The sequence below is a fragment of the Mauremys reevesii genome, linkage group 1 (assembly GCF_016161935.1).
Source record: "Mauremys reevesii isolate NIE-2019 linkage group 1, ASM1616193v1, whole genome shotgun sequence".
NCBI classification, from domain to species: domain Eukaryota; kingdom Metazoa; phylum Chordata; order Testudines; family Geoemydidae; genus Mauremys; species Mauremys reevesii.
In genome coordinates this window covers 162471241-162495601 of record NC_052623.1, presented here as the reverse complement: position 1 = coordinate 162495601, position 24361 = coordinate 162471241, and the positions used below count along the sequence as shown (strand labels likewise).

The 24361-nt window shown below is 43.7% G+C and overlaps 1 protein-coding gene and 1 long non-coding RNA gene across 3 annotated transcripts in view; one reads left to right on the top strand and one right to left on the bottom strand.

Annotated features, from left to right (window-relative positions):
• Positions 1-24361, bottom strand: part of DSCAM (DS cell adhesion molecule) — a 627413-nt gene that overhangs the window by 258801 nt on the left and 344251 nt on the right. The gene's annotated exons all lie outside the window — the stretch shown is intronic.
• LOC120390873 overlaps positions 15096-24361 on the top strand; it is a 32511-nt gene continuing 23245 nt past the window's right edge. The window contains exons 1-2 of the long non-coding RNA XR_005591160.1: positions 15096-15164; positions 16737-16834. This is a non-coding gene — a long non-coding RNA (uncharacterized LOC120390873). The remainder of the gene's footprint in view (positions 15165-16736; positions 16835-24361) is intronic.

Here is a 24361-nt window from a genome sequence, read left to right as displayed (position 1 = left end):
CCAACAGCTGGCGCCTCTTCTATTCAAACTGACAAATAAGTGCACAAAAAAGGGCTTTAATAATTAATTACAAGTGGTTGGATGGGATTTGATTGTGTGACCAACCGATTACGTTTGTTGTCTTTGACCTACTCTTTCAAAACTGGGTCTTAAAGCTGCAACCCTTTTACAATAATCTCTTATTACCTGGCTATCTTTTAACATGTAGAATAGTCTGCCTGGGTATACCTCTGAGATGACTGTAAACAAAGGAAAGACCTGATTTCACTTGGGGAACTAGGATTTCAGGCTATGAAATGGAATCCTCTTTGGTGTTCGTACTCGGTACAGTATTCTTGACATTCAATCCCATTTGGTGGTAGACATCCAAAACATGTGTGTGGGGGGGGGCGTGCACACGGGGGAGGAGGAGGGGGAGGGGAAGAGAGGGAGGGTGATTGAGTAGGGGAAACAGCAGGGAGAGGAAGTAATATTGCCTAAGGCAACAGCCATTTCCTAATGCCTACCTTTCTACCTTGAGAAACCTCTGGTTACAGAGCTACTCTCGCCTTTCAATTCGGAAGCATTTTTTGACTAAATGTCAAAATGCCAAACTCTTTTTTAAAAAGGTGGATGGATAAACAATCATTGGCAAGAATATGCAAGCAGCTGCACTTCTAACTTAAACTGTGCCTATTTGCTTTAGCAATGTAGTGACAGAATATGGAAGACTTTCACCTAGCATGTCTTCTGGCCGAGAGGTAAAACTGAAGTGCTCCTGACCATTTGTGGTCATTAAATATCCCATAGCCCTTTTTACAAGAGTAGGATCAAGAGTAGGATTCAAGCATCCTGGCCAAATTATAATTTGGGGTAAATATTAGAACTGGCTGAAACTTGGAATTTCTGGTTCATAGGAAACTGACATTTTGAAACGTGCTTTTGTTCCAGTTCAGACTGAAAGCAATTTTTTTCACAATATCATGTAAATTTGAACTTCTGTGAAATTTCTGTTTTGGGAACACTGACACATGGTATTTCTGAAACAAAATATGCTCCCTGGACTGTGGCTGACTGAAAATGATTCATGTCAGTTTCAGCCCTACCATTCAGAGTGCCCACTAGAGCCGAGGATCTCAGGGCTTCCAGGTTCCCAGCTCCATATCAGGAAGCCTGGAAGCCCTGAGAACCCCTAAGGTTTCTAGATTTTTTTTTAGAAGTTTTCCATTGGAACGTTGTTTGTGGTATGATGAAAGTTCAAATCGGAGATATTTCTGTGAAACTTTCCAGACTTGACAAATCAGCACTTTGCAACAAACTCTGTTGTTATTGGACACCTGACTATGTTCTAGTACCTGTTTCAACCTACACTGTACAGAATAATTATTCTGAAAGTAAAATAATCTTCAGTTTACTCATAAAAATTCAAAATTATTTTCAGAAAGTTTTGTTTTATTTATAGCATTTTGGAATGTGACATAAGGTCAATGACAATATATCTTAAAAGACTGTTCACAACTAGACAATCAGAATATGTGAAGAAAAATATAGAGTGGTGCTATGAAGAAGCCAACATTTACCATATTACAGCTTTTGAATTAAATGTGGTATTTACTATATTTAAAATGTAATATTATGAAAACTTATTCATTTCATATCATGGTAAACATTTGCTTTTTAAGGGTACTTATACTACATGTTATATATAAAGCTATTTTTTGAAATGATTTGTAAAACTTTTGGGAGCAAGTTTTGTTTGGAATATAACCAAGGTTAAATATTAATACACTAATAAGATTATTTATGTAAGAACATATCCTACACCTGCATGTCTGCACATAAATGTCTTTATGCATGTGATAAATAATATAAGGCCCCTGTGTGTGATAAATTATGTAAGTGATGTATAATACATAAATTGAGAGTTAACTGTGGGCAAAACTGTTCACACACAAGAAGTTGGAAGGAAGGAGTCCAGCTACCTACAACACTGTATTGAAGACAGAGAGAATACATGTAAATATCAAGTCTAGAGTGCTAACTTCTAAATTAAGTGTTCATAAAGAACAGTTATCAAGTCCTCGTATCCAGGAAGCAGAAATGGACTAGTGGGGAGAAAGTAAGACAAAAATGAAATCTTAAATTATCATTAAAAATGTTGAAAAATTGGAAAGGGCACAGTAAAGAGCTGCAAGAGTGATTCAAGGTCTGGAAGTCCTGCCTTACAGTGAGTTAAGCAGCACAGTCTATTTAGCTTTTCAAAGGAAAGGTTAAGAAGTGATTTATCACACTCTACAAGCACCTTCTGATGGGATTTACAGACCCCACACAAAGGAGCAATACAGGGCCAAGAGGGCCCTGCCCCCAGGGGTAGCTCCAGGCCCCAGCACGCCAAGCGCGTGCTTGGGGCGGTATGCCGCAGGGGGCGCTCTGCCGGTCGCCGGGAGGGCGGCAGGCGGCTCTGGTGGACCTCCCGCAGGCACGCCTGCAGAGGGTCCGCTGGTCCTGCAGCTCCGGTGGTCCACCAAAGCCGCGGGACCAGCGGACCCTCCACAGGCACACCTGCGGGAGGTCCACCGGAGCCGCCTGCCGCCCTCCTGGCGACTGGCAGAGCGCCCCCCCACGGCATACCGCCCTGCTTGGGGCAGCAAAATGTCTAGAGCCGCCCCTGCCTGCCCCTCAGCAGCTGGAACTATACTCCAAATAGAGGATCTGCTTTAAAGGGGACTCTGACAGTCAAGCGTAGAGGGTGCAGGGGGCTGGGGGTTGAAGGAGAGGCTGTGTGAAAAGATGAAGCCAGTTTGCAGCTTCTTGGACAGAATGATTCATGGGAGAAGGGTCTGGATTGAAGATAAGACCCAGCTGGTAGGTCAAGGACCTGACCCTAGTCTGTCCCCTGCTCCCTGACAAAGGAGAAAAACTGGGCATAGATAAGTGGACTGGGGAGTTCCCATTTGGCTATTTGAACTGCTGAGACTGATTGTGAACTTTCTGTTGGGACAGGGGCTGGGGGACAGAGTGCTGTGATCCTATCCCAAACTGAAGAGACAGCAGGGAGGTAGGAAGCAACCCATTCCAGGCTGGTCTGGTGTATCAGGAAGACGAGACTGAGACACTCCTTTTCCCTTTCTCTTGGGCCTGGGCCAGGACTCCGTGGAAAGGGAGGGCCCGGGTCCCACTACTTTCCCCTCCCCAGCTCTGTGTGCAGGTGCCGGAGTCCCCCACGGTGCGCCAGAGATTGGTCCTGGCAGATGTCACCAGAGGCGGAGACCTCCTGGACTACGACCAGGGAGACTGGCTGGATCCCCTGACGCTTGCTCAGCACATGGGGCTCTCCAGGCCTCGTACTCCCCAGCATGTACTTCAGGAGGTGAGGGCTGCTTTGCCGCCTGCTGCTCAGGCTTACCTAGACCGGGTCCTGAGAGAGGGCATGCCCCACCCACCCTCCACCCCAGGCTCTCCGGCCCTTTTCATCAGGCCACTGCCCCATGGACCCAACTGGCCCCCCCCCGCCCCTTCACCATGAGCTGGCTGCACGACTTGCAGCTGGTTCATTTCCAGACCACGCCAAGGAAACATCTATATGTGCTTGTGCTCCACACCCTTCACTTCCTCACCCTCGCATCCTGCCCCGGCACAAAGTGGCAGGACCTCATGCCACCTCTAGAGGGTAAGGAGCCCCGGTGGGCCAGCCCATACTCTGCCCTGGTCCCGAGGCCCACCAGGGATATCAGTTGGCGGCTCCTTCATGGGGCCATGAGCACAGGCATGTACTTGGCGTGGTTTACCCCTGTCCCGGACACCTGCCCCTCTGCGGCGTGAGGGAGACCCTGGTGCACATTTACTTGGAGTGCACCAGGTTGCAGCCCCTATTCCGGCTCCTCACAAATATTTTGTTATGCTTCTGGCTTCACTTTTCCCCTCACCTCCTTCTCTACGCACTCCCCATCCATGGCCCCACAAAGCCACGGGACCTTCTGGTCAACCTCCTCCTGGCCCTGGCTAAAATGGCCATCTATAAAACCAGGGAGAGGAGGTTGGCCGATGGGGTCTCCTGTTACTGTGGGGCCTATTTCCAATCCTCCATCCACTCACGCATCCAGGCAGAGTTCCTCTGGGCAGCATCCGCTGGCTCCCTTGACACCTTCGAGGAGCAGTGGACGCTGTCCGGAGTTCTCTGCTCGGTGTCCTCGTCAGGTTCCTTTTGACCTCACTCCCGTCCCTGTTATCTCATTAGTTGTCCCCCAGAATTATTTGGTTTCCAGGCCCTGTGGATCCTCCCCTTAGGGTGTGGGGGGTGTCCCTTTAAGAGTTGTGCTGGAGCATATCAACTGATTGCACACCCTGTGCTACTGTGATGCCCACCATCATAAGTGACATGCTGAAGACTGAACTGAAGACTGTTAGAGCTAAAAGCATGAGTCTCCACAGCTTCAGTTTAAGAGCCAGAATCAAACTCTGTATCTAGGAGCTGTTATAGACTTTCATTCTCTATGGATGAAGTGCAGAAAGGGAACACATGACACACTGACCAGTGGGTCACATAATCAGTTGTGGTGAAAAGTGTTCTCTTAAATCCAAACCATTTACGGTTTTATAGGTTAAAACCAATACCTTAAATGTCATAAAAAAATGACTGGCAGCCAGTGCAGATTACTGAGCACAAGGTTTAATATGTTTCCTATGAGAAATACATAGTTACTATTATTACTAGGAAACTAGAATTACAAATACTGAAAACAAACAGCTCATCCTGCATGTAGACATATTTAATTGTTGGACAAAATATTCCAGCTTCTACATTCTATGGCTTTGCTTATCAATATTTTCCAGGCAATATACTCCATTTTTCAATAAAGTGGAAAATGTGTCTGTCACTGAAACTTTCAGTACTATAACTGTCAGATCTTATTTTCTCAAGCTGGGGTTTGATAGTAACAACATTCTTTTCTGGATGCTATAGTTAGACAGTGCTAGGTACCACAGGTGGAGCTACTGCAATTTACACCAGCTGAGTATCTGGCCCCACAAGAGGAAGCAACATGGAAAAAAAATAATTTATGCAATTGATGGCTTCTACACGCCATTGTCCAAGCTGATGCACAATTTTAAGGAGTTTTTGAGTAAAGCATAAGTAATTTCAAATTAGCCACTGAAGGAGGCTAAGCCAAATGGGTAATCCAGAAGGTATCCCACAAATAGGTGTAATAGAAATATTCCAATAAAAGCTATATGTAAAAGCAGCAATTCAAAAACTGTATCATAAATACTTTTAACTTTATAGACTTTGATGACACAACTATGCGATAGCAAAGGCCTGTTTTGGGAGTTGGTTTTTTTGGTTTTGTTTTGTGATATTTTGCACATGAAATTGGTAGGTCTTCTGGAGAAGTTGCATCATATTGCCAGATATTCAAAAGGAATTTTACTCACGAAATAACAAAGGATAAAAAAGGAGGAGATGGAACTGAACCAACATTCATTCATGAGCCACCACTGATCATTTGCTGGCTTGTCACTTAAAAAAAAAAAAAAAACAACACAACCAAAAACACAGAGAGAAAGAGAAAAAAAAAGTGAAGGGAGTATGCTGCTTCATGTCCCTGTCCAGAGAAGGATAAAGAATCCCCCCTTTATGTTTGTGCAAGGTCTAGCACTTTGTGGGTGCTACTGGAAACAACAAATAATATAATATATAATGAGAACCATATGTAATATTTAAATTTCAAGGGGATCATTATAGGTATGATTTGTTTTTATAAGATTGATTCCATAAACCTGATATTCTATTCTGTTCATTTGGAAACTCAGATTCCCTTAACAATGCCTGCATTTTTGTGCTTCCTTTGTTTTATGCTCTGTTGCCTCTCTGAAAAAAAGAATATTGGCACCTACAAAGTGAATGACTGTGGAGCCTGATCATTTGCCAAGCATTATTAAAAGCTCCCTGAAATCACTCCAGTGCATTGCCCTTTACAAGCCATCAGCCATCAATTCAGACCGTCAAACATGATTACCAGCACTCTTTCTGAAGCCACTTCCAAGCCATTAGTCTGATCGAAAAGCTATGTCTTTGGTCCCAAGTGTATGTAAATCCACTATACCACTGCCTCCAAGTTACATGTCGACTCATTAATTCCAGAATAGCATTTACAGTGTTAAATCTCCAAGATAAGATGGCATTTGTAATGTTGAAATATTCCCTCATATAAATATGATTTTAAGAACATCCACACATACACCCTCTTTCTCTCAAACAACTATGTATTTCAAACACAATCAATTCTCAAAGATGTGTGAAATGTTAGTGAGTAACAGTTCAGAAAAGTTTGATTATGCAAATTATGCTATCTCCCTTCCTGCAGTTATGGAAGGTGTTTTTACTACTCTTGCATCTCCCTCCACCCCTATTTTAAACAACAGCAAAAGATCAGATAATTCAAAATAAGAATCCATCTTGGGCTGTGTGGAACATCTGTATACAAATTGTAAACACTGGAAATTGGCCCCTTTTTGCATTCACATTGCATCTCGGAAAATACATCCTTTTTTGTGGAGTTTTCTGCATGAGGAAAAATTAGAAGCTGAGTGCTGGTTCCCCTCTCCCACTTCCTTCAAACTATCTGGATTTCCATGGGAATTTCAAGATAAATTCTGAGCTGAGGTACTTAGGAATGGTCATGTGGTTTAAAACATGTGCTGTTGTTTTTGTCTTAATGGTCTGACTCCCCTCATGTGCTTAGGAGAGTCAGCACCAGCCTTTTTACTCTCTTTCTCTGAGGGAGAGGCTGGCTTTAGTTGTGTAAACTCATCTCTCTGAGCTAGTCAGAAATACAGTGACTGTACTCCCCATTCAACCCACTTTTTTCCCAGTCAAAACTATGACTGGTAGTGCAAGCGGCACAGACTGACAGATCAGAGAGTACTTCACTCCTCAAGGCGACTATTTTGTTTAATCACCCAGTTTATACAGGTGAAGGACTAATTATATTTTCATCTATTCAGCATCCTATTAGATTTCATAGTTCTTCACCACATTACAGCACAGCACAATGTGTTCAAAGAATCTGCTGTGCATGTGCCCTAGGCCAAAATGATCAAACTCGGGTGCCTAATGTTAGGTACCTAAATGTACATTTAGGCATCTGAATCCATGGCCTGATTTTTAGAAGTGCTGAGCACTCACAATACCACCAAAGTCAATGGGAGCTTTGAATGCTTAGCACTCCTGAAAATCAGACCACGTGAATGTAGGTGCCTCACTTTAGGCGCTCAGTTTTGCAAAGTTCCTACTATCTCAGCTTCGAGATTGAGACTCACTCATGAATAAATATAAAACATGCATGGCCATGGCTATATTTAATCCCCTCTTGACTACACACACAGGAAAGTAAGTGGCCTGCAGATATTTGACAGATCTTCTCTTATCAATTTAGAACAGAGCCCTGTTATAATCTCTCCCTATCATATAGTTGGGCAAGTGAGCAGCTTTTAATCTATTTGAAATTGTAACAGTAGAATCTCAGGGTTGGAAGGGACCTCAGGAGGTCATCTAGTCCTCATATTTAGTCTCATATTTAGTTTAGAGTTGTATAACTGGAACACAGCATCCCAGGATCAGACATCTTTTTCATTTGACCGAGGAACCAGAATGAAACTGCACACAGTGAAGATGTCCTATAGCAACAAAAGCAGCAGAACTCATTATAAATGCAGGATATATATATGGAGAGAGAGAGAGAGAGAGAGAGAGAGACAGACAGACAGACAGACAGGTAACTAAAAGATGCACCATTCCTAGGAAATAATTCATAGCAAATAATTTATTTATCAAATTTCACCACTTTTTCTCTTCACAATATGTTAGCAAGATCACACAGTCCTAAAACTGATTCTTCACCTGAAATTATTCATTATATTGCTGTTATTTTTTTAAAGATTAAAAAAAAAAGCTTCTCACCCACTGCAAACTCTTTTACTGGATTTGAAATTAACATGTAGAGATGGGTTCAAATCAACTCTGCATCTGCACTCTGGGGACTTTGAAATCTGGATCTAACCTAAATTTTGCAGCTTGATCACTTCTACATTTATTTTAAAAAAACAAACAACCATACACACTCCACACATATAAGTGGCATAAGCTCTCTTCATATTTATAAATGATATATTTTTAATATTTCTTTCATTTTATTTTTAATAACTCAGCCATCTAAACAGCAGAAAGATTCAACTTCTGATAAAACTATTAACCAACAACAGGTAGCTTTTTTGTGCCACCATTCTGTCTTTTTAATTTAAAGCTCCTTCTTTTTCCCCACTTTGCTCATTAGATCAGAATCCGCCATAGCTAGGGTCAGACAAAAAGTCCTTGGTACCTGTCTTCTTGAGAAAGCACTCACTCCTAACAGGTCAGAGAACAAGCCCTCACTTCATCTTCCTCTACTCCAATCCAGAAATCCCAACCAGTGAGCACAGAAATCCTTGCAACCTGCAGTCAGAACTGGAGGTAACTGAACAGAGATGTCTAGAAATTTGGTGTAATTGCTGTCCTCAGGTTTTGAGGACACTATAAATGTAGATGGCAAAAGCATCACAAGCATCACCAGCAGTTAAACTCAAAACCAAAGACCCAGTTTTTTTGCTCTAGTGACTCTGATTTTAAGGATCCAGTTTGAACAATGGCTTCTTTCCATTATCACCTTCTAGGTCTTCTGAGAATAAAAGATCCAATTTGTCCAGTCAGACTCCTCTTCCCCGCACACCTGAATGCCACTGGCAAACCTGACAGCTGAAAAGCAGGAGCTCAGAAGTGTTGGGGTTCTACTACTTAAAAGAGAAAAAGGCCTTGCCTAAACGTAAGGGTTATTTAGTTGAACTTAGCATGAATCAGGCTTTTGACTGTGTGTGTGCAGTGGATGTTATCAGCGCGGTAGGGTGAAGTCTAGCTTTTGCTGTCATTCTTATTCAGGGTCAGAGAACTGATAATTAAAAACTAAATTATTTTTATTTAAACATAACATGACAGCAACGACAGCCTGCTGGAAGCTGCATCCTGCATTGCTTGTTCTGCCCTCTGGGCTCCAGAACCCATCTTCTAGCATGGAGGAGGGCTTTTGGTTCTGCAGGCACACTCCACATTCTAACACATCTGTGATGTCTACCGCACACATGGCCAAAGCCTCCTGGTCCATTAGTGACCCAGACATCAGCCTCACTTGCTTACCCCAGTGGTCCCTTCTTACCAACTGCACATGGCTGGCCAAAACCAGAAGTTCCCAGGCACAGCCACCCCCTAAGAGCAGTAGGGCATGCTCCAATCACAGTTCCTCCCAGACACATTCCCTTATATCAGGAGTTATGTGGGGGGAGGGGTGGCATAGGTTAGGCTATACTGATTCTCTGCTACCAGGAGATTCTGCCAACCAGCAGAATCTTCTGATGGCCACTTAGCACCTGAGGACCTTTAGCAAAAGTTTAATCAATTATTTAATTTATTTTCTGTTTTCAAAAGTGCCACAGTCTTAATTACTTTATTTCCCCAACAGTATAATGTCATGGATCATACTTGTGGCATAAAATACCACTTTTAAAAACTCAAAATCCCAGTGTTGATGTAAACATAAAAAATACAAAAGCCATACCCATCAGTTATCGCGTCAATATAGGCCGCAAACAGAAGTGCATTTAAAATGTTTGCTTTCCTATGTAATCCTTTATTTTTAGTTGCATGTTGTCTGTTTCCATTTTTTTATTAATGGAATTATGCTGCATGTTTTGCAATAAAATCTTGTATCAGAAAAGTGGCCATCAAAAGAATGTCCTGGATTGAATACATATCAATCAACACATTCTGGTAAATTCCAAGGGAACACAAAGAAAAAACACCAGTTGTTCCGGATTCTTATATTTCTCCATAATTTTATTCACTACTTAGATGTTGTGATATATACTTTATAAATACCCACGGCATTGCTACAATGGTTCATGTGCAGGGATGTTGCACCTTTCATAGTTGGCACCCAATTTCACTTATTTTTGTGCCATCCCATATGTTATCAGGGGGGATGGTTAATTGAGTTCCAGACAATATCTCCTGGCAGGCTGATACAGCACAGTAAGGAATCACTCTGAATTCTTGTCCGTATCCTCAAAAAAAAAATCATATTGTTCTGAGCATTCTGAATCATAGGGTATGTCTACACCAAAGGCAGGAGGTGTAATTTCCAGCTCAAGTAGACACACCTACATTAGCTCTGATCCTGGTAGTGCACTAAAAATAGAAGTGTAGCTGTGATGGTAGAGGCAGTGGGAGGGGCTAGCTGTCTGAATATATACGTAGGTTCTTGAACAGAATAGATGACACTTACTAATAATGTAGATAAGCAGAATTTTTTTTAAAAATAACTAGAAATTTAACTTTTGGGGAATTTAAAGTTTTTAAATATTTTAGTTACACCTAAGGTAACTTTTTTTTTTTTGCAACAAGTGACAAAACACATTGTGCCCTCGGGGAGATAAAATCATTAGTACTGCTCCACTAGATCTTCAGTCTCCCTGATGAGAACAGAAAATACATGAAATAATTCATTACACTTACTAAAGACTCAAGCTGGGGTTTATACTGTACTTTAAGATCAAATGGCCATAACAACTTAATAGTTACATCATAGAAGAGGTCATGTGGGAGTAAGGATTTGCAGTCTCAGCACATAATAATTGGAATTACCTTCCTGTGGTTTTAAAACCAGATACTTCAGTATTAAACTCTGGAACTACTGTAAGTTAAAGTCTTTGTTGCCATTTCCTAACAAGTCTGCTAATATTTGCTCCTGCAGTGAAACTCGAGGGTGTACTGACGGCTCTGTGAAATGTTAATAGAATAGACATTGCTTGCATATAGGAAACTATTCTACAAGGTATCGCAGAGCACGTTTCGAAAGCTACAAAAACATAAATAGCTACATTTCAGCAACAGGCTAAGGGTTATGTCTACACTGCAAAGAGAGACGTGTTCTTAACTTTGGTTAGCTAACCCTCATTAGCTAAATCAGGTTAAAACAGCAGAGAAGACATGATAACTTGGCTTTTAACTCAGGTTAGCAGCTCAAATTAAAGCCTACAAGGAAATATGCAGTAGTGAGCTCCCAGCTGAGGTAGACAGACTCACAGCATGCTATAAGTATGGACATTGGGCAGCAGCTCAGGCTCTCAAGCCAATACAACCCCCGGGGTCAGGACTTGGGTGGTTAGCCAGAGACTCACCCAGATCCACAACATCCACATTGCTCTGCTTAGTGCACTTGCTTGAGCCCCAACTAGGGAGACTCACTCCCCGTTGCAGTGTAGATATACCCTAAGGGAACCTGAGGTTGAACAAGGGCTGCTAAGCCAAGTTGCCATGTTTTCACTGCTGTTTTAATATGAGTTAGCTAATGTGGGTTAGCTAACCTGAGTTAACATCTTTTATTTGCAGGGTAGACATACCCTAAGGGGCTCCTTGTGAAAATGAGAGACAGAAAGTGTTTGTGTTTATGTATGGGTATATATATACATAGAGAGAGACAGAGAGAGAGAGAGTAGATAGAAAACACGGTGATGTCTATAATAAGGCTACGCAAGCATTTCTATTCTAAATAGACATAGTGACACATTTGTCATACTTATACCTTTCAGGCTGATATTTTGCACATTTGTTTTCAGCTGAGCAGTCAATTTGGTCTGAATGTTTGTGACAAAATATAATTTGGCCATATTCAGAAATAAAAGCATGAAAAAAGTACACTTTGCCATTCTAAAAACAATAGTTTGCAATCTTTTTTATTATTATTAATTATTATTATTATTATTTTAGGAAAAAGGCACCTCTAGCACCTCAACAGTTTGTAGAGATTTGAAATGTGGCAGACATGCAGATCCTTAGTTATGACTGTACATTTTGGTGGGCCAGTGAAAAGTCATTTTGATTTGGCTGGGTTTCAATGTTTTAAATTACGTACACCTAAGTGCATGCATACTGTATTTTGTATAGTATATAGAAATGACTTGCTGATAGACAACCACTGTTGTCTTGTGAATTATGCTTGGGCCTTAGAGAGACAAAATGGATGAGGGAATATCTTTTATGGGATCAGTTTCTGTTGGTGGAAGAGAAACTTTTGACCTACACAGAGCTCTTCTCAGGTCTGGCTTGGGCCTGGCAGTCAAGAGAGCTGGATTCCACATCTTATGTTGATACTAATTTGCTGTGTGACTACAGGCTTATTATTCATATTCTATCTAATCCTGATGTCCTTATTCATCAGGCAAAACTCCTATTTTCTCCAATGTGAATTTTCCCTCAGTAAGGACTTCAGGATTCATACATTTATGATTATGCTGCTCTCTCTCCTGTGAAGTATACTAAAGGGGCTTTATTTAGCAGGCTATGTTTCAGTATGTCAAGCTGTCTATCTTTCTTCCTCATCCAGGTCTATTTTTATATACCAGTATGTTTCTACAGTACCCTGATCAGTAGAAAAAGTACTATAAGGATGTGCCATTCCTAATAGGTAGATGCATTCTTGCATGTAGTACAGAATGTTGTGTTCCCTGTAGTGTCATTCATAATTCTATCTGACATAACTAGTGTTCTTAGGTTGATGCGTTTCTGATTAATGAGGCATTTGTTCTGTATCAGGTAGCAATTTCAGAATAGTCTATTTCCAATGAGTTATGAATATGACTTGATTATTCCCATTTGACCTAATCATGTGTTGGGATGATTTGTTGCTATATTTTTCCCAGAGGAATGACCAAATGTCATTGCCTTGAATGTCACTGTTATGTCCCAGTAGTTAAATGTAGATGAAAAAAATTGCATAGTATGCATGGAGTCTGTCTGTGGCATGTGCTATTTTAAGATAATTGCATGTATACAAAAGTTCTTGTGCTTTAAAAATGCATGCAACAAGTTGTATAAAAATTCTACAGTATTGCTCTAATACGAAATACAGCTGCCTTTGTTACAAAGATGTTTTAAAATGTATGAAGTCTCTCTTTTTTCTTTTCTTCTTCTTCTTTTTTAATTGGGTCCTGATCAGGGCCAGTGCAAGGATGTTTCGCGCCCTAGGCGAAACTTCCACCTTGCACCCTCCCCTGTCCCCGAGCCCCCGCCCTAAGGCGCCCCACCCTCACAGCAGCTCCCCCCCTCCACCCTGAAGCACCCCCCATGGCAGCTCCCCCCCCTCACCCTGAGGTGCCCCCTGCAGCAGCTCCCCACCCCCACCCTCCACCCTGAGGCACCCCCCCGCCCCAGCTCACCCCTAAATGGTTGCACCGGCCCTGGTCCTGATCCAAGGCTTATGCTAGTCAATGGGAGTCTTTTCATTGGCTTAAATAGAATTTGGATAAGGCCCATAGTGAATTCTACGACACTGTAGTTTTGATTATGGGTCTCTGTGTGATTATGATAATGTGAATTGATTTGGTATTGTTTAATTCTGAAACTAAATGTCATCTTTGTCTATAGATAAGCACTGATACATGGTCTTGGGAAAAACACAACAATCTAGCATGGTTTTGTCATTTAATCAGATGACAATATAATAATAATTCTAATAATCATGAAGTCTTTGATGTCAAGATAATAATATGAAAAATAACTGTACTGTGCATGCTCAATGGCTAATTTTAAAACAAATATTTATGCCATTTACATTTTTTTCAAATTCACGAAGGGCATTCTTATTTTAAAAGCTCTCCATCTGCAAAATGTGATCTTGTTTCCCATCTTATTAGATTTGTTTAGATCTGGTTAAAAAGCAGTATTCCCCCCTTCCCACCCCAATTTGTTTATTCTAAAACCATAGGGCCTTACCTGCAGTCCTTACTTAGTAAAACACATTTGAATTTACGGACTAAAAACTCATCCAAACTCATCCTGGAATAGAACAAGTTATTAGAGAATTTGATGGACAGGTCATTATGATACAATATTTCTTATAGCAACACAGCAGGTGCAGTGTTGCTATTGAAGAATAAACTATATTCTGTGTGGTATATTTGGGGGATGGTGGTTATTATGCATTTTTTCCACCAAAGTGGATTACATTTTTCAGGTGTCATTGTTTTAAGTGCGGATCCTGCAAACACCTAAGTATATGAGAAAGCACATTAACACATGCCTAAGTGTTTGTAGGGCCTAGCATGTAGTTTGTGTCACCATAAGAAATCTTAGCTGAAAAGAGATATTTGTAAGAGCCACTTGCTTATTTCCCATTACACCATATTACAGTGGTGTCCAAACAAGATCAGGGCCCCATCATGCTAGGCGCTTTACATACACAGAATGACAGACAGTCCCTGCCCCAAAGAGCTTTCTATCTAAGTAGACAAGTAACAGGGTGGGAGTGGAATGGATGTACAGGGCAGGATCCAAGGTTACACAGCTCACCTGTGGTAGAGAACAGAGGCCAGTTTCTCCTGAGGCACAGTCCAGTGCCCTGCTCATTGGGCCACCTTGCCTCTGTATTCTGAGGCACTTGTATTTGTAAAACATTTAGTAAGGTAACAAAAGTATTGTTGCAATATGTGCTACTTGTTAAAATAATGAGAGCTTAACATAAACATACTGTATTTCCTATGAGTGTGCAGATTAAAAACTTCTAGTTTTTCTTTAAAAGGAATTGCACAGTTTTATGTGTACTGGTTGTTTTGCTTCACACCATATTGAGAATTAATTTTTGCTTTTTCATGTGTGTTTTAAAACCACCCAGAAAGTTATTTAATATAAAAATAGTTTAAATTGCTCTCTGCACCTCCCTGAATTAAATAAAAAGACATTGCTTTTGAATGGGGAGCACACTGCATAATAGGCAAAAACACCATCAAAAGTAGTAAAACTAGAAAAGTGATGAGCCTCAACATGAGATGAGGCAATGAGAAAGGAGTGCTGTCATCTAATAAGGTCTGTTCTCAGTAATTACAGCAACACAATTTGATCAACAAGGACTAAGTATCTTCATCTGAAAGGGATCGGATGAAATTAGTGCTGATGTAATAAGTACCATTTGTCACTATTAGTGAGAGAGGTGTTGACAGGCCCCTGCTGTTGCCGTGGTAACACTGCAGTTCTACTTCTCTTTGTGTGGGTTTAAACTATAACAAGCCATACATGTCTAGAAGGTACAGAAGATATTGCCAAGGTAACTTAATTACACTCGGGTCATTTAGGGCCATCTAATACCATCAGAATCACAATGTGGAGCTCTGAAATTTGGCAAAACTAAAGCCTTAGGCTTTAGAGACTTGAGAGTGGCCTCTGCAGTAACTTTTGGCTCAGCTGGTCTGATGCCATTCCTTTACAAAGGGCAAATCTCCAGGTCAGCATGCTGTCCACAATCATGTTACAGATGCCTCTAAAGCAGGTATGGGCTGACAAAGTGGGTGTTAGCCAAAACCCAAACTAAGCAGCATTATAAAATACCCAGAATAGGAGAAAATTTAGTGAATTTAGGACTTATGAAATACCATAGTTTTTGCCATTTATATGTACATGTAGGGTGGAATTTTCAACAGGGAATCATGCCCCCAACTTCCACTGAAAGTCAAAGAGTTGGTTCTCTCTTAGGCCCTTTCAAAATCCCAGTCATAGTCACCAAGAAACGATGAGTGCATTTCATCCAATATATCTCCCACAAGTAATCGCTTATGTCTAGTGATTCCTTCCCATATCAACTTATGTAAATATGTTTGGCCATCTCACCCTCTTATTCCCATTGTATAAAGCATATCAAATCTATGGGCTTGTCTAAACATCCAAGTTGTACTGCTTTAACTCTACCAATACAGTTAAAGTGGTGCAACTGCCTAGTGTAGAGTCTGTTATATTGGTAGCTGTAATGGAAGTGGAATAAGCAGTTTCATACTGGTATAACTGCATCAACACTAGAGGTTGTACTGGTGTGACCATTTTGGTAAAAATATCACACCCCTCACCAAAATACGTATACTCGTACAAAAGCTGTGAGTATACTAGGTCTTACATTAAATCACGTCAACTCCCAGTACAGCTCAATTCACATTGGCACTAACTACCCCTTCAAATAGAGAAAATCACTTCACCCATGGAAATGTCATCAATTATGTTCAGGGTGCAGATTAAACTGCACAAAGTTAGAGAGGTGAAATCCACAACTTAAAGTTGGCTCAGTGCATGGAGCTGCTGCATAGACACCTGCAGGTGCTTCTTCAGTTTGTAGATTGGTGTATTAGCTGCAGCCCCTCCAACATTTGTGTTGTGTGAGAATCACAACCAGCATAAATATGAATCCTGTGACTCTCCCCTTGCTGTCAATCTTCATCAGAGCTGATTGGCACAGAGATCGCTCCTCAGTACTCAGGTTGGTCCAAAGATAAGCCTCTGCACCTGCTCTGCTGGCAGCCTCTCCCATGCAGCCCTAATGAGAGACATAGGAATAGGGAGGGCTTTGCATTGGTCTGCTTAACTATGGTTAAAATCTGTGCTTTTGCAGAGACCTGCTTCACTTCTAGACAACCAAGTAGAAAAAATCTGTTTTGAAATATAAGTGCAGCTCTCATTGACTTCACAATAACCCTCTGATCTGCAACTGGACATATATAGCTAAATTACATGTTGTTATAACACTGTCTGATAATATATCATGTAATGTGATGTAAAAGGATAAGATCAATTGTACTTAATTGAACAAAATACTAACTGTGAAATACCCCTCCCCCCAAATTCTCTTCATCAGATATTCACAATCAATTAATTTATCCAAGCACAGTCCAAATTACCATCAGTGGGTGGAAGCATCTTGGTTATTAAATTACCTGCAGCAATTCCAAACAAGTGAGTAACCTGTTTACTGCTTCCTGAAATTGTAATCATGTAATCCTGCAATCTGCCATATTTTATTTAATTAAAAACTTAATGTACCATAATATAATAGCAATATTAAAGCTGTCAAGGGGCACTCATCACTATTTACTTTGATCTAATCTATTATCACTAAAGAACAGTAGCTAAACTGCAAGGCAATAGGAGATTAATAGGGCACAGAGAAATGAAGAGTATAAAAAGTTCCTTCCCATCCTCCAATATATCTAGGGTTGCCAGCTCTGATTGAAGCTATTCCGGGAAAAAAATTTTTTTCCAACATGCCATAATGTCATTTTCTTAAAATATCCTATTAAAATCTCCTCGATCACTATCAATCGTCACTGGGAGATCAATGTCAATTCTGGGAGACTCCAGGCCAATTCTGGAGGCTTGGCAACCCTAAATATATCTCGAATTCACATCCCATTTGTATAAGGTATAAAGAGTATGTATGAAGAATAACAATTTGAAATAGATAATAACTTGCTATGGAAGGATATAAACGAATGGTAGAACCTATTATATTAAGGTTGGACAAAAATATTTACCAGAATTGAATAATGATAAGTAATAATCACATACAGTTACATACTACTGAGCAACCCTACAGGATCCCATAGTCCTTTTCAAAATTATACAATGCACAAGAACCATTCATCATGAAACGCTGCCACCTTTGGAGTGAAAATCTGCAGCACATGAAGAAATCTTATCCAACTGGAACTGATGGGGAATTAAGTGGAAAATATATATACACCCCCTCTCCTAAAAGACTTATCAGAATATCAGGTAACATCTCTATTTGATGTTCTTCTGACAAGAAGTACTCATAAGAATGGCCATACTGGTTCAGACCAAAGGTCCATCTAGCCTAGTATCCTGTCTTCCCATAGTGGCCAATGCCAGGTGCCCCAGAGGGAAGGAAAGAACAGATATTCATCAAGTGAACCATCCCCTGTTGGGTAAAAGCCTTTGGTGCAGGACCTTGTCAAAGGCTTTCTGAAAATCTAAGTACACTATATCCACTGGATTCCCCTTGTCCACATGCTTATTGACCCTCTCAAAGAATTCTAGTAGATTGGTGAGGCATGATTTCCCTTTACAAAAACCATGTTGACTCTTCCCCAACAAATTATGTTCATCTATGTGTCTGACAATTCTGTTCTTTACTATAGTTTCAATCAGTTTGCCCGGTACTGAAGTCAGGCTTACTGACCTGTAATTGTTGGTACCACCTCTGGCGCCCTTTTTAAAAATTGGCATCACATTAGCTATCCTCCAGCATTTGGTACAGAAACGGATTTAAATGATAGGTTACAAACCACAGTTAGTAGTTCTGCAATTTCACATTTGAGTTCTCCAAGAAAACAGTGCCACCAAAGATTATTCTGGAGGATTGGTTCAGTACTAATTCAGAGGGACAAACATCATCTACAGAATCAACAATATCACTGCCTGAAGCAGCCTCAATTTTCCTCAAAAATCTCCTATTCAAGTACTGACAAGGCTCAAACTTGCTTAGCTTGTGAGTTTTGAAATGATCACAACCTGAAGTGGTGTGGTTGCAGTACCCAGGCAGCAGTAGGTTTTTGCTATTATAACATGCATATAACTGTTGGCACAACAGTATCGACTGACACACTGCTGTATGTGAATAGCAACACAGTACCATGCGAGAACTGGTGTTACATAGTAAGCACACTCCTCCCCTGCCTCCAAGTGCTAGTGGATTTAATGCACTAAGCAACCCTGCAGTGCTGATAATTACATCTGGAATCATAACAGATTTTTCAGCTTGCTGGCATTTCTAAAACATTTTTAAAGTTTTGTTTCAGGTCAAACAGAAAACAGGAGGTTACTTACCTGTAACTGGATGTTCTTTAAGGCATGTGGTCTGTATTTGTATTCCAAACATGGGTGCGTATGTGCAACATAGGAGAGTAGCCATGGGTGGGCCTAGGTGGGCCATGGCCCACCCACTTAGCATCCAGGCCCACCCAAATCTGAGGAGGAGCTTTGTGCCTGCCCTTCAGAAAGCTACGGTCTGGCAGCTCTGCCTTGCCATTTTCTGAGCCTTCCCATGTGTGTGCCCAGCTCAGTAGGTGAAGCCCTGTGTCTGGGGGCACCAAGGCTAGGAAGAGGTCATTGCTTTGGGGGAGAACCTGAGCTAGCACAGTCTGTCATTGCCCATCCACCCGAAAGTTAGGACCCAGCCAAATTTCCACTCCTAGCTACATCACTGGTGCACTACGTGCTGGATGTTTTCAGCAGCAATGTCCATTGACCCGCACATGCATCTTATGTTGCCTCACGCTCCTGGTGCAGTTATAAGAGGCCATATGGGGTGACATGTCCTCAATCTCCCTCTTACTGCTAAATAGGCTGCTGCAGCAGAGGGGATGGTGGGCAGGTATTGGAATACAAATAGGGACCACACATCTTGAAGAACCTCTAGATACAGGTAAGTAACCTCCTCCTCTTCAAGTGATGGTCCCTATATGTATTCCAAAAACAGGTGAGTATGAAGCAGTGATCAGCTTGGAGGTGGGTGCAAGGATGTGAGAGGTATCACCTGCTGCAGGATGGCATGTCCCTTGGTCACATCTGCAGCTGCCCACTGGTCAATGGCGTAGGGTGCTGTGAAGATATGGATGAAGCGCCAGATCACTGCATGGCAGATATTGTGCCAGGGATGTCCACCAGGGAGGCGGAGGTGGTTGAATGTGCCCTCATGGAGTGGGCTGTAATTCTGCTGGGCAGCATGGCGTTGGACTGCACATAGCATTCCGCAATGCATGGAGAGGTCCACTTGGATATGTCCTGTGAGGAGAGGGCCTCTCCTCACAGGACAGTTCTGCAATGGCCATAAAGAGGTGTGGGGAGGCATGGGAGCCATGAGTCTTGTCCAAGTAGAACGTGAGTGTGCGTCGGATGTCTAACAAGTGGTGTGTCCTGTCCGTGGGAGTGGAGTGCGGCTTAGGATGGAAGACCAGGAGATGGAGCAACTGATTGAGGTGGAACTCAGAGACAACTTTGGGGAGGAACTTAGGGTGAAGGTGCAGGGAGACTTTGTTCTTATGAAAGACTGGGTGGGTGGGGAGTTAGCCATCATGGCAGCCAATTTGCTGACTCGCTGAGCGGAGGTGATGGCGACAAGGAAGAGGACCTTTATGGATAGGTGTGAGAGGGAGCATGTGGAGGTCTAGTGATGGCAGAGAGCACAAGATTAAGGTCCTGGGAGAGTGGGGAGGAGGCTATGTGTAAGGACTGGTGGGAAGCAGTTCTTCAATCCATTCAGAAACTGAATAGTGGTAGGGTGGGTAAACACTGAGTGTCCGTCCACTGGGGGGAATAAGGTGCTGAGGGCAATGAGGTAGACACAGGTAGAGCTAAGTGTGAGCCCTTAAGTTCCAAGAGGTAGTCTACAATGATGGGCACACAGATGTCCTATAAGGGAAGGTGGTGGCATTGCACCCAGGAGGTGAAGTGCTTCCATTTTACGACATAGCACATGTGTAGAGTCCTGTTTCCTGTGCATAAGTATACAGTGGATGGGTGTTGAACAGGCATTGTATAAGTGTGAGCCTCATCCAAAAACCAGGATGTCAGCTGAAGCGGGCCTGAGTTGGGGTGTCAAACTCTGCCATGTTCCTGAGTGAGCGAGAAGAGTGATTGGTGGGTGGGCGGACAGTCTGAGTAGATTGAGAAACCAGAACAGTCAGAGCTAGCATGGGACTACTGGGAGGACCATGGCCTGGTCATGGTGGATCTTGAGCAGAATATGGGGGAAGAGCGGAAAAGAGGGAAAGGCATATCCGAGACTGCTGCACCAGGGAAGGAGAAGGGCGTCACTCTTGGAATCTCAACCCTTGGGCCCTCAGGAGCAGTAGAGGGGGAACTTGCAGTTCTTGTGAGTGACAAAGAAGTCCCAAGGAGGGGAGCCCCAGGCCCAGTAGTTGGAGTGGAGAGTGGAGTTGTGGAGCTCCTAATCGTGGTTGAGGTACCAGGTCTGGCTGAGTGTGTTCACCAGGGAGTTCTGTGTCTTCAGAAGGTACGCCACATGGAGCATGGTGTTGAGGTGAAGACACCAGCTCCAGAGGTTGATGGCTTCCATGCAGAGCAACTGGGGCCTGGTGCCTCCCTGTCCATTTATATATGCCATTGCAGTGGTATTGTCCAAGAGTATGTGGATGTGCTGATTGAGGAGAAGAGGCAGGAATGTGCGGCAAGCTAGTCGGACCATGCACAGTTCCAAGATGTAGATGTGCAAGCGCATCTCACAGAAAGCTCATTTCCCCTGCATGGCACAGCCATCTAGGTGCGCACTTCCTCCAGCTAGGGAGTTGTCCATGGTGAGGATGGCAATAGGGACAGGAGTGGTGAACATAGTGCTGTGTAGCACCTTGGTGGGATCAGTCCACCAGGTGAGGGAGACGTTGACCAAAGGCAGGATCATCAGGCTTAGTCATTTCAGTGAGTTTTGGTGCCACCAGGAGCCAGTTGTACAGTTAAGGGAACAGGAGACCTTGACAAAGAGAAAAGGGGAGGACTCTGAACTGGTATTGGTTGTCGCTTATATGAAAATGGAGGAACTTGCGATGGGCCAGGTAGATATTGATATGGACGTATGCATCTTTCATGTCAAGGGCTGCAAACCACAATCTCTGGGGAAGGCAGAGAATGATCGATGCAAGCATCACCATATGGAACTTGGTTTTCCTGATGAAGGTGTTGAGTAAGCGGAAATTGAGGAAAAGGCAGAAGAGGCCCCCTTTCTTCGGAATGAGAAAGTATGGGGAGTAGAAGCCCTTGCCGATGAAGGGGGTAGGCATGTGTTTGATTGCACCCTTTGTTAGGGGGGCGTTCACCTCGTGTTGGAGGAGGGTGCATTGGGCGAGTCTCCCTGGAGACAACTGGGGTGGGAGGGGCAGTGGGAGGAGAAGGTGAGGAACCCTATAGAATAGCTGTGTCGTATGATCTCCAGGACCCAATGATCCGTGGTCATCTAGCCTCAGTGGTAGGCGAATAGGGCAAGACGCCCCCTGGAGGTGATGGGGTGGAGATGGAAGCAATGATGAGAGGGGTTCACAGCTCTCAACAAGCACATCAAAATTGGGCCTTCAGTTGGTGTCATGCCATGACAAAGGAGGTGATGGTAGCCGGTGGCCGTGGATGCTGGGATCTGGGGCACCATCAGCCAGACTTCTAGTACTGAGTGTAGGTAGGCTGATATGGGGGTATGGTAGAATGGTGGCTTATATTGCTAGTGGTGGGCGTGTGGGGTTCTAAATTGCCAGAGACTGAAGGGTCGCCCTAGAGCCCTTCAAGGCGTGGAAGGCTTCATCAATCTTAGCAGAGAACAGTTTGTCCTTGTTGAAGAAAAGGTCCTGGATGGTGGACTGGATCTCCATGGAGAAGTCTGAGGATTGCATCCAGGCCTCTTGGAGCATAACAACGCTGGTGCCCAGGGAGGAAGAGGATGTGTCCACCGCATCCACCACTGCCTGTAGGCAGACTTTGGCTGTCAAGAGGCCTTCCTCCACCAGGGTCTGGAAACTGTGCTGTTTCTCCTGCAGGATATCCTCCAAGAACTCTGCCAGCTTGGCATCATTATTGAAATCATACATTGCCAGCAGAGCCTGGTAGTTTGAAATGCAGAACTTCAGGGCCACAGAGGAGTAAAGTTTGCTTCCAACCAGGTACAGGCGCTTTGCTGCCTTATCCAGAGGGGTGGAGGAGTGCTGTCATACCTGTTCTGTTGCTGCATGCACCACCAATGAGGCCGGGGCCGGGTGGGAAAAATGGAAATCAGATCCCTTGGATGGCACAAAGTAGCAACGTTTCACCGTCTTAGGTGTCAGGGCGCAGGACGCTGGTGTGTGCCAGACCTCTCATGTGGGATGGAGGATGGCCTTGTTAATGGGCAGAGCCACGCATGCTGGTCTTTGAGGCTGAAGGATGTCTAGCAGCTGATGGGGTCAGTCCTTCAAGGGGATACCCAAATCAAGGGCCAACCACTGCAGCAGTTCCTGGCACTGATGGTAATCATCAGGAGATGAGAGGGTTGGGGCAACCTGTGCTTCATCTGGAGACGAGGATGCCACCATCAGGACTGGGTGGCACCAGTGGCACTGGCTCACACTCTGGGCCTGCTTCCAGGTCCAAGCTGGATGGTTCTGGAGGAGGGGCTGGGATGGAAGGATGTGAGGCCTGTGAAGGTAGGTACAGGCGGTGATACAGATCTCATGTGGGACACTGCAGCTGTGGGGCAGGATACTGTGGGCCCCAAGAACAAGGATACCACTACGGTAGGACCAGGGGTAGCCTGTTTGATGCGGTGGATGTGCTTGGGGGTCTGAGCTGCACTGGAACACCGGGGAAAATGACAGCTCTTCTGTTGAAAATCCCTCAGAGTCTGAAGAGGACTCCAGCAGCAGCGGGGCCATCAGAGTGGGCAGTCCCATGACCACTGGGTACGGATCCCAGCCCAGGCATAGCGGTGTATCTGTTGGTGTAGGTGGCTGCAGAGCCAAGAGGCTCAGGTTAAAAGGGGAAATCATGGGGAGCAGCGGTTCAACCTGCTGGGTGTCCAAGGCACAACCCGCTGACTGCTGAAGGGGGCGGGGATGCACGGAGCAGAGTGTGGGGACTCCTATTGAGTTGGAGGAGCATGCCTCGGAGGGCTGTCGCACTGCACAGCTGGCATGGGAGCCGACGGTACCAGTGCCACCTTCTTCCTCTCGACCTTCCCTCCCAGGTGTGGAGTCGTAGGAGGCGGTGAGGCAGGTTCTGCATACAATGTCTTGCCCAATCAGGCATGGCTCAGGAAGGGAACACTGTGCTTTGCAGTAGTCCGCGACGAGGACCTGCTGTGATGTCCATGGCAGTGCTTACATCTTTCTTCTTGGCCTTATCGTGCTTCGGTAGTGCCACTGGATCTGGGCGGGAGGTAGAAGATGAGGCACTCTTCACCAGTGAAGTGTGGGGCACCACTGGTTTCACCGGTCCAGGAGTGGATGCCATGCAGGGCCAGAGTGCTTCCTCCATGAGGAATTTTCAGAGGCACAGGAGATGAGCCTTGCAGGTCCATGGTGGAAAGGGAAAGTGGCATTGTCCGAGAATGAGTGATGGCATGAGGCACAGTTCTTAAACCCTTGACCACAGGGCTTAGTCCCCTGACAAAGTTGGGATGAGGCCCAAATGGGGCAACTATCTACACTAACTACCTACAAGCTATGTAGACAACTAAGAAAAACAACTGAACTAGCTAATGATATGTAACTAGATGCAACAGATGATCGTTCTCGTAGAGGCTACTAGTGCGGGGAGAGAAGATTCCGACTCCGACTATGTGGTGGTAAGAGGGAACTGGGGGCATTTTGCCCCTTACCTGGAGCACAAGGCATCATAAGATGCGGGTTAATGTACACTGGTCTTGAAAACCTCTGGCTCCAGCGCATGGCACGCATGCACACCCTCACTGGAATACACATAGAG